The sequence below is a fragment of the Heterocephalus glaber genome, unplaced genomic scaffold (genome assembly GCF_053883595.1).
Source record: "Heterocephalus glaber isolate CG9 unplaced genomic scaffold, H.glaber_assembly_v1.0 deba00000071, whole genome shotgun sequence".
NCBI lineage: Eukaryota > Metazoa > Chordata > Mammalia > Rodentia > Bathyergidae > Heterocephalus > Heterocephalus glaber.
This window is the reverse complement of record NW_028258137.1, coordinates 25,807,824-25,819,069: the sequence shown is the minus strand read 5'-3', so window position 1 is coordinate 25,819,069 and position 11,246 is coordinate 25,807,824. Positions and strand designations below refer to the sequence as shown.

The following is an 11,246-nucleotide window of genomic DNA, read 5'->3' as shown; positions in this document are numbered from 1 at the left end:
AGATGTGGGCCCGTAACCTCAGGCCATTTCCCATTACAAGTGCCCTTCTCAGGGAAGGAGCATCAGGTTGGCACAGGACAGGCCCAGGCAAGGAGGCCACTCTGCACACTAACACTTTGGTGAAGTCTGGGGAGAGGCAGGTTTTTTTCTATCCCAGGCCCCACTGTCTTCTCATTCAGCCCATAGGGAACCCAGTGTCCACACCACTCCCAGCTCCTACCAAGCCCCAGACCACAGACCGCTCCCAAGCGAGGTCCTGAGAGTTAGGGAAGCGGCTGGAAGAGGCCAGAGGGCCTCTGGGAGGGTGGCCGGGCAGATCAAAGCTTGCGCTCCGCAGGCTGTTGTAGACACAGTTCGCTGCCCGCAGAGATGATGGGCAAGTGATTGTCCCTGTGGTAGCTGATGAGGTGACTGACACTCTCCAAGCCGTGATCCTTTCTCTGAACCACACCCTCAGGGTCCACCAGAAGCAAGTGCTTCAGCTGCCCACTCTGCGGGCCGGTGGACACATGCTGGCGAGGCGTGGTTGTGCTCTCTGGCACCAGGAAGTCCCCACTGAGCTGCAGCAGTGCCTCAGCCTCTCGCCGGCTCTGCTTCCCATGGAACCAGGGCTCCCCTTGGAGCTGCTCAGCCATGGACATCAACTGGGGAGGTGGAGGCACCTGAAGGACATCTTCGAATGGCTTCATGCGAAGAGGTCCCGGGGCGCACTGCCATTGACAGCAGGATTGGGGGGTCCAGCCCCAGCCCCTGCTAGCCAGGCCTTGTCTAGGTTCTGGACATTGACGTAGGAGGGATGGTCAAACAGCTCTCTGCCTGGGCAGGGTGGTAGAGGTGGCATCTGATTGCGGACTTCTGGGTCTCCTGCAGTAGGCTGCCCTACTGGCCATGTGGCCCCCAGATGGCTGGGGGTCTGGGTACTGGGTGGCATGGGCCGAGCAGCCCCCGCGTGTGGCTCCTTCCCAAAGCCTCATGTCCACCACCCCCCCAAGAGGGGGCTCCTTCCCCGGGGAAGTCGTTATAGTACTTCAGGTGGCTCTTCCTCCTCCTCATCCCAAGCTGAGCCATCGAAGCCGACCATCCTGTCGTGGGAGGGGACCAGCTTGGGCGGGTTCCTGAGGTACTGTTTAAAGCGCAGCTGGAAGGCCTGGCCAGTGGTGCTGATGATGACCTGGGCGATCCCTTCGGGACACTCCAGGATGTGGCAGGCTCTGATTCACAGGGTCTTTGGCATCATAGGCGACATGTTCAACTGTGTCCGGATCCCTGCCGGACGCAAATGAGATCGACTGCATGTGGTGGTTGGCAAACATCTGTTTGCAATCTGTGGCCATGAGGTTGAGGCTGCTGGTGGACACAGTGAGAGTGATTGGCCTTCCGGGGAATTTCAGGTTACTCCTCCCCAGGATAGAGCTGAGAGGGCGGCTACAGGGCTTTCTCCTCCTAGTCGCCACCTTAGCATCCGGCACGGTCTCACACACCAGGCTGATGGCTTCCCTGGTGACCTGAGTCCGGGTGTTGAAGTCAAGGGCACGCATTGACTGCAGAACCTCCACGCAGCCCATGTACCGAACCAAGTAGGAAACCCCAGGTCCCATGACTTTGTCATTGGGATGCAGCCAGCACCGCGTGGGCTTATTGATAAAGCTCCCGTGACGGGTCCCACTCCTCGCCCCCCAGCTGGCCCCCTTCCACCCGAGTCCTGCGCCCGCTGCCTCCACTCAGCTTGTTCATGTCCAGGGCCTCATGGAGTCTCCGCACCGCACGCGGGCCGATCTGGTCCCGGATCACACCTCCAACTTGCTTAAGTCGCCCTTCCAACTTTCTCTCTCAAAAATAAACATTGTGATCCAAATGTATCCATTAAACGTATTGTTATCACCATTCGGGTCTCCACAAAAGCTTCCCACCAAATTAAATGTGTTTTCTCTGGCTGACATTTGCTCTTTTATAGACTCTGTGTTAAGGTGATTAAAAATCAAGCTACACTGGACTGACTAGGAAATAATGTGACAGGATCAGAGCTTGTAAACCTTTGTACATAAGTGAAGCCACTTCTTGATATTTACATTAAAAGTCTTTCTTTTTTCTTCCTTGGATATTCCCATTTTTTTCTTTTAATAACTTTGTAAGAAGTTACTACTTCTAAAAATGTAGGTAGCTAAGTAAACTTTCTCACACATCCAAAAGCAAATCTTCACTACAAGAAAATGTAACGCCAAAAATTGTGCTTCAAGGAAATTAAAGTTTCTTGGACAAAAATAAACCTAAAACCATTCAGGGAGAGAAGAAAGAACATTTAGAAAACATCTGAATTCATACAGTGACAGCAATGAGAAGTAAGCTTCTCAACAGTCCATGGGAAAAAAAAAATATGGAATGAAAGCAAACTAAGCTCTGGACCTCTTTCTATTAACAACAAGCTCGTGTCATTTTCTGGAAAGAAAAGAAGTGTTAATGTACTTGTCTCTGGGCTTGAGGTAGTGTCATACGGTGTGAGATTCTCTGTGATAATTAGGGACACACTTCATTTATTCAGGGAATACAATATTCAGCCAAGTATCTACTGATCATCAGATACAGGAGCAGACATTTTTTCCACCATCACTGGTGCTGTTGGAAGCTTTGAAATTTTAGGGATTTTATTGACAATAAACCATTTGTTTAATATGGTTTTTACCTTAAATATGCAGCTTTCTTTTTAGGATAGCAGTTCCAATTCAGGGATCAAATTGAACAAAGGTCTGCTTATTTCTGAGGCATAAAGGCTGTCTGTGAAACAGCTTTTCTCTGCTAAACCCACTCAGTGTGCCAACTACAAGAGTAGGTCCAATTTCTTGAGGCTAATAGACAAGCAAGGTTTAAATCCCTCCGTTAAAAGCCAAGTTTCACTTTTATTTTACTGAAATAACTTGCTTTTCTTATCCTCTGCCTTGTCTAAAGCAGTACTGAGATTAGACAAAAAAAAAGATTGTCTTCCAGTAACTCTGTTTTGAAATGTAAAGATTATTTTCTCTGGATTAAATCAAATGAGTATTCATGTCCCATCAAGTGCTCTGAATAGAGGGTGCCTCATTGGCTCTGTGAAGCTCTATTTTCCTCTCACCTTTCCACTTGGCTTCTGAGTCTGGAAATGACATTAAAGCTCTTTGTTTGGAGATCAAATTAACCGTTTAGCAAATCATTAAAGTGGAGGATATAATGCTCAGAAGTAAGCATTTCATTTACAAAAAGGCATGGTATCTAATGCAATAAATGATGATAGTATGTCTTTAGGCCCTGGTTGTTCCATCATTTGGGGAAATAATACTTTTCATTTTCCCTCTTAGATCATAAGTGCTGTGTTATTAGTGCCATCTCAGCGTTAAACCAGGTTGCAAGCTGCTTATTCTTCAAAATGAAGCTTTGTGTTTTTAGTTTAATTGCCTTTTCAGGAGCATTATTAACTTCCAGAAGGAGAGAAAAATTAAAGCAGCTGAAGCTGTGTTTTAGTATATTTGAAGCTAAAAACACATTTCTGAAACTAACGCAACAATACTGTACCAATTATCAAGAATATTATTAAAGAATATCCATACTCTGATGATTATAGAGAAAAAAGAGATCTTTTAAATGCCAGGTGTGAGAACCATCTGTATTTTTTAAGTCCCCAACAAAGAATTATCCTGTGCTTCCAAGATACCAGATAATGCCCAAGCTTCTTAGACTTTTAAAAAGGAAATGTTCACTAAATGTTACATTTGAAGCAATCACCAAACTCTAGATTTATCCTCCTCAATATCTCTCAAATTCATCATCTTTGTCCTATTTTCACAAATTACAACTATATGTCAGAACTGGGACCTCAGCTACCACTTTCTCTGCCTTCCCGCAACTGAGCTGTGAGCCTCCGTGAGTAGGTGAGTGTAACACAACCCGAATGCAGTGTACATGTACTATTAACATCCCACAACTATCGCTTCTTAATGACATTCACTTGGGAGCCATCTGTTTAGGAAGTGTCCCAGAGAATATGTACTTTCCTGGGAGCAGATTGCAGTCAAATAGCTGAGTGACATTGTAAAACCCAGACTCCTTACTTCCAGGAAATCAAAACTGTGTGACTTCTGAATTTGCCAAAGAATCAAGCTAAGATTTCATGCAACAATTACAATACTACATATTTCTTTAGCTTCCTCTCCTGTTCATCTGCTTGTATTATTTTCTTACGAGTTTTATCTGAGAACACTCCTCCAATTAATGATTTTCATAAGAATCCTATCCTCAGGCCCTACTTCTAAAGAAACTGATTGAAGATATCTCATCTTTGCTGAGTATTTTAACTCATAATTATAGATTTTTGCTTACTTAAACTACATTGCTAAATTTTCACTGCTTCCTAATACTCTACATTTTAGGTATACTTATTGAAGCCCCATCTTACATTGACCCTGGAAGGTATGCTGTCTTTCTTGGGCCCTTAACCCATAGGATGTAAGCACTTGTTCCCAGAAGAATGAGAAGTCCAGGCCAGCATTCAATAAATGGGTCTTATGGCAGTTACCACAGGGATGTGCTTTAGCAAAGATGCCATGGGAAACACAAGTTCACAGAAGTTTTATTACAAGCACAGTAAACACAGGCCCAGGAAAAGGATATAGTCAGATAGTATGACCCATGAAGAGGACTCTGGTATTTTTCACTTCTTACTCATTTCCTCCTACTGGCTGTTCTTTACTCATTTTCAATTTTTTTCTTTAATAAAATGAATTAAATATTAGTTTCCTAAAAACATATTTTTTTTCTTTTGGGTGGAATGTAAGTCATAGATGTGTCTACGGTTTTCCAAGAAAAAATTTTACTAGCTGTAAAATTGGGTGAAACACAACCAATTGTGCTAGAACAAGTGAACATTGACAGGCAAACAAATACATTCAGATAACACAGTTTTCACCCTTCATACCAATTAACTAAAAGTGGATCACTGACCTCAATGGAAAATAAAAGAAACTATAAAACTCCTAGAAGATAACAGAGGAGAAAATATAGGTTACCTTGGATATGGTGATAACTTTTTAGATGCAACACCAAAGACATTATCTGTGAAAGAATGAAATGATAAACTGAATTTATTAAAATTTAAACCTTCTCAGTGCGAGACACTGTCAAATGAGTGCAAAGATACACCACAAAGTGGGAGAAAATGTTTTCACAACACATATTTGATATGGTATTATCCAAAACACATGAAGAAATTGTAGAGCTCAATACAAACCAAACAACTTAATTAAAAATAGTTATAAGAGCTTACCAAACACCTTACTCCAGAAGATACAAGGAAGACATATACACATATGAAAACATTCTCCCTATCATATGCCATAAAAGAATTTTAAATAAAAATGAGGAGAGTCCATTTCATATGTATTATAGTGGCCAAAATTAAAAACACTGACAACAGCACATGCTGATGAGGATATTTAGCAACAGGAACTCTCACTCATTGCTGATGAAAATGAAAATTTGTATAATAAGTTTGAAAGGTAGTTTGGCAATTTTTACAAAAGTAAATATGCTTCTAATATATGACTGAGCAGCCACACTCCTTAGTATTCACTCAAATAAGTTGAAAACTTTTGTCTTCACAAAAACTTTCACAGGAATGTTGAAAATGGCTTTAGCCATAATTGCCAAAATTTGGAAGCAAGCAAGATGTCCTTAAGTAGGTGAATGGACAAACTAGTACATCCAGACAATGCAATATTACTCACTGCTAAAAATTTAATGAGTTATCATACCCAAGAAAAGACATGCTGGAACATTAAACATTTATTACTAAGGGAAAGAAGGCAGTCTGAGATAAATTTTACTGTTATGATTCCAACTATATGACATTCTAGAAAAGGCAGAAATGTAGAGACAGTAAACAGGTCCATTACTGCCAGGGTTAGAACAGAAGGAGGGAGGTATGGGCACAGCCCACAAGATTTCTGGGGGCACGAAAGTATCCTGTGTGATACTGTAACGGTCAATACATGTCACTATACTTTTGCCCTATCTCACAGACATATACCCTCAAGAGTGAATACTACTGACAATAATGGATTTCGGATGTTAATAATTTGCTAATGTAGGTTCATTACTTGTAACAAATGTAATAGTTTGCATGGGACATTAGTAGTGGAGGAGCTTTTACAAGTGCATAGACAAGGAGTATGTAAGTCCCTAAACTTAGTGTTCAATATTGCTGTAAACCTAAGGCTACTCTTAAAAACTAAAGTCCTTTAAGAAAAATTAGGTGAAGCAAGTTCTAATGGTGGCATTAAAAATCCATATATTGCTTTACTATTTTTCTTGTCTTTTTCTTCTCTATAAAAGAAAGAAGGAAAAAGCAAGAGCCAATAAAAATCAAGATATGTGCGTCAGTTTCTTTTACCTACAATTTTAATTAAATTCTTTCTTGAGAAATTCATAAAACATCTCATGTATATTAAATATTTATAAAAAGTCCCAATTTCACCACATATTTTATGGTTAAAGGTGTTTTCATCTATACTATGTGAAAATGAATAAATGCTGCACAAATTAGTGTGGATTCCTAGTGTCACTTAGTTCTTAAATGATACAGGTGAAAAGTAACCTCATGAATAACCATATGAAATTCAACTCAGTTATAGAATCTGCTGTATAGTGGGGTAGAAAATAAGTGTGCAATAAAATTGCAGTGAACTTGGTGAGTAAATTCAGCTATCTTTCCGTTCTGACTCTCAATACCCAAGTTATAGTGGATGTATTTGTTAGTAGATACATTTGTTAGTAGGTAAAACTAATTTAGATACTTAAGCTTATTTAATAAATACATATGCTTTTAAGAAGAGTGTAGCATTTCCAAATTTCATAAACGTTAACATTAATTAAATATATTCTCTGAATGAAAAGGAATTCCCTTAGATAGCATATGTTACAGTTCAGCTATTTTTGAATATTGCATAAAAAGTTTTATAATGACTACTTTCTGGAATGTCATATTGTTTCCCAAATTGCTAGTCTGATGCCAACTGGTGTGACTTGCTACTGTTTGGTTCCCATGCTTAGGGAAAATGTCAGATTCTCTTTAAATTAAGCAATTTCAATTAGGTCACTGCTTTCTTTACCTTAGTGTCAGCATTCTGTGCCATTATAATGAATATCAGAGGAAAATAAGAGACTTTACTGAGTTTTAAAATTTCCACTCATCTTTTAACTATTAAATATCAGTCATTCTTTCAGGCCATATTATATTAATGTATTATATGTATGTTATATGTATGCATGTATTGAAGTTTATTTGACACATATATTATATGGCAGAATATAATGTAAACAACTCCATATTCACAATCTAATCATGTAACAGGGAGGTTAAATTTGTGAGCATTTTAAAAGTTTTTTTAGGGGATATAATTTTCCCTTCTTTTTCATTAGGGTATATTTACAATGCATAATAAATACAGTCATTTTGCACAATTGGTACACATACATAACGCATCTGAATTATCTTTTCACCCATTTCCCCTTCCCTCTCATATCTGGTCCCATCCTTATATACCCTTCTCATCCCCACAAAAATCTGTCTCCCTGTTTCCACATATTTATTGAATTGTTACTGGGTACCAAGCACAGATATACCAGAAGTTTCCAATTAACTAATTGAAGAATGTCAAATTTCCTTTTAAAAGGAATATACTAAAAGTCCTGTGTTTCAGAAGACTATAAAGTATAGTGCAGAACCATGAATTAGTAGTAAATATGATGTTACCATCCTTGTGCCAGAAAGGAAATGACAAAAGAGGAGATTAGAAATCAAGAAACAATCATATACAAACTTGGTCAAAATGTGGTCCACAGAGTAGCAGTACTGACTTTACCTTGAAGCTAAATGGAAGGGAACAAAATATCAGGTCCAATCCTTAACCTACTGAATTAGAACTTCATTTTCTTAAGCGTTCAAGGTGATTTGAAAGCACTTTAATGTTTATACTACTGCATAGGATACACCTTTGAAATCAATAACTCCAGATAAAAGAACACAACCAATCCAAGGTGATTTCATAGGGAGAAAGGCTGGGGAATAAGTAATCTGATCACCTGTTCTCCATTCCATTCTTTGGCCCCTGATGGGAGCCTTCATTAGTCATATTTAATAGGAAACAAACAAGAACTATTGATGTGGTTTTTAAAAATTCACTCACTAGATCAGAGAATTAAAGATGGTAAAGTAACAAGTGGATAGGGAGTGACAATTTGAAATAGATCTGGAACATTTGGGTATATTCTTCGACCTCAATTATACCAACATATATTTTGAAAAAATACTGGAATTGTGATCAGAGAAAATCTCACTCTAATACAATGTCCAACAGCCTATTCATCTTGAAGGTACTTAGCACATATTTAGGCTTAAGTGATAGCATAAAAAATTTTTTTGGAAGAGCTAACTGGCCTGACTGGGATTCTCACCTATATTCTTCAATTCAACTTTATTTTTAGAATCAAAATTTTAATTATTTATCTAAATTATCCAAAAGAATCCTTAATAGTGATGTATTTTCTGATATTTAGGGTCTTCTGCTCAGTCTGATATTTACTACTTTAGATTAAAATTCTATGTATTCTTTTATAATTTGTTTCCTTTGCTGTGCAAAAATTTCTTAGTTTGATAGAACCCCATTTGTCTATTTTTCCTTTACCACTGCTTTCGTTGTCTTATCCAAAAAATCTTTACTACTGTCTCAAAGTGTTTCCTCGGTGTTTTTCTAGTTGTTTCATAATTCCAGGTTTTATATTTGGGTCTTTGATCCATTATGAGTTGATTTTCTTTGTAAATGGTGACAAGTAGTTATGAGGTTTTATTCTGCATATGCATATTCCAGTTCTCAATGCAACATTTACTGAAGAAACTGTGCTTCCTCTAACAGACATTCTTGTTTTCTTTGTTGAAATTTACTTAGATTTACTTACGTGGATTAACTTCTGGGTTTTGTATTCTGTTATACTGATTTATGTGCCTGTTTCTATGTCAATTCTATGCTTTTATGATTACTGTAGCTTTTTAGCATATTTAAAAGCTTTTTAGAATATTGTGGTATATCCAGTTTTTTCCTTTTACTCAGGATTATTTTGACTGTGCAGGTCTTTTGTGGTTCTATGTAAACTTTACAATTATTTTTTCTATTTTTGGGAAGAATGTCATTGGTATCTTGATAGGAATTTCACTGAATCTATAGACTGATTTGAAAAGTGTGGACATTTTAAAGATATTAATTCTTGCCATACATGAACATGGAATGCCTTCCTCTTTCATTTGTATGTGGGTGTCCTCTTCAATTATTTTCATCGGTATTTAACAATTTTCACTTTAGAGATGTTTCACTTCCTTGATTAGATTTATGCCTAGAAATTTGTAGCTATCATGAATAAGACTTTTCAAAATTTCATTTTCAGCAAGCTTCTTGTTGATGTATAAAATACTACTTTTGCTGTACACTAAATTTATATTCTTCACTTCACTGAATTCATTTATCAGTCCTAAAATTTTTGTAATGGAATCTTAAATTTTTTAATTTAAAATATCATGTCCTCTATAAATAAGGAAATTTTTACTTGTTCATTCCCAACTTTGAGACTGTATTTCTTTTTCTTACCTGATTACTGTTAAAACACTTTCATCCCATGTTGAATGAGAATGGTGAAAGTAGACTTTCTTCACTTGTTCAAGATGTTAAAGAAACTATTATGAGCTTATCCCCACTTAGTGAGTTATTGGCTGAGGGTTTATCATACACCGCCTTTATTGTGTTGAAGTATGTTCTTTCTATAACTAATTGGTTGATAGTTTTTATTTTGAAGGGACATTGAATAGTATTAAATACTTTTCCTGCTTCTATTTTGATGTGCTGATCATGTACTTGTCACTTTTCATTCTGTTGCTATGTAGTATTACGTATGTTGATTTGCATATGTTAAACCATTTTTACGTCCATGGAATGTGGACACTACTCATCTGAAGAGATTACTATCCAGAATATAGAAAGGACTCAAATCGCTCAACACAAAAAGCAATTTATCCAATTTAAAAATGGAAAAATGATCTGAATTGACATTTCTCTAAGAATACATATGAAGGGCCAAAAGCTATGTGAAAAAATATTCAATTTCACTAATCATTAAGCAGAAGTAAATCAAAACCACAATGAGACATATTTTATACCAATTGAAATGGCTATGTTTTCTCAATTTTTATTTATTAGTAGTTCATGAGTATAACACGTAATGATCACATTCCTCTGAGGGTTTGGAACATGTGCATAACACATCTTAATTTTTTTCTCATCCTTTCCCCCCTTCCTGCCTTCCTCCCTCCCTACATCTCTGTCATTTTCCAATTTGAGAAAGATTTGCCTGTTTATTATTATCAATCTTTTATTTTGCACTTTACTTACATTTTGGGTTTCTCATATAAGAGGAAACATGCAATATTTAAGCTGGTGTGTCTTATTTACTTCACTTAATAGTATAGTCTCAAAGTGTATCCACTTCCTACATATGACACTAGTTTATCTTTTTTGTGGCCAACTAGTACTCCACTGTGTCCAAATACATTTTCTTTATCCATTCATCTGTTGATGGACATATAAGCCTGTTCCAGGATTTAGCTATTTTGAATTGTGCTGCTTTAAACATGGGTATGGAAGTATTCCTACAATATGATGTTTTAAGCTCTTTTAGGAAGATACCTAGAAGAGAAATAACTGAGTTGAAATGAATTTTGAGTTTCAATTTTTTAAGGCATCTGCATAACAATTTCTATAGTGATTGTGCTAATTAACATTCCCATCAGCAATCCGGAATGTTTTCTTTATTCCCCACAACCTCACCAACATTTGTTATTAATTTAATTCTTGATGATACCTTTTATCTGAAGTAAAATAGAATCTCAATGTTGTTATAATTTCCATTTCTTTAATGGCCAGGGATGTTTAACATTTCTTCATATATTCATTAGCCATTTATATATCTTCTGAAAAGTGTCTGTTCACCTCAGCTGTCCATGTTTATTGGACTTTTGATGTTGGAGGTCTAATTATTTTGAGTTGTTTCTGTGTTCTAAATTTAGTCCCTTCTCCAAGAAATACCTGGCATTTGTATTTCATTCTGTAGGTTCTCTCTTCACTTTGTTGGTTCTTTCTTTTGTTGTGCAGAAAATTTTTAATTTGATAGAATCCCAT

General features: G+C 37.4%; 1 pseudogene; it reads right to left on the bottom strand.

Moving 5' to 3' along the window:
- Nucleotides 1-317: 317 nt before the first annotated feature.
- On the bottom strand, nt 318-1,791 carry LOC101711625 (SHC-transforming protein 1 pseudogene; annotated as a pseudogene).
- Nucleotides 1,792-11,246: the final 9,455 nt, after the last annotated feature.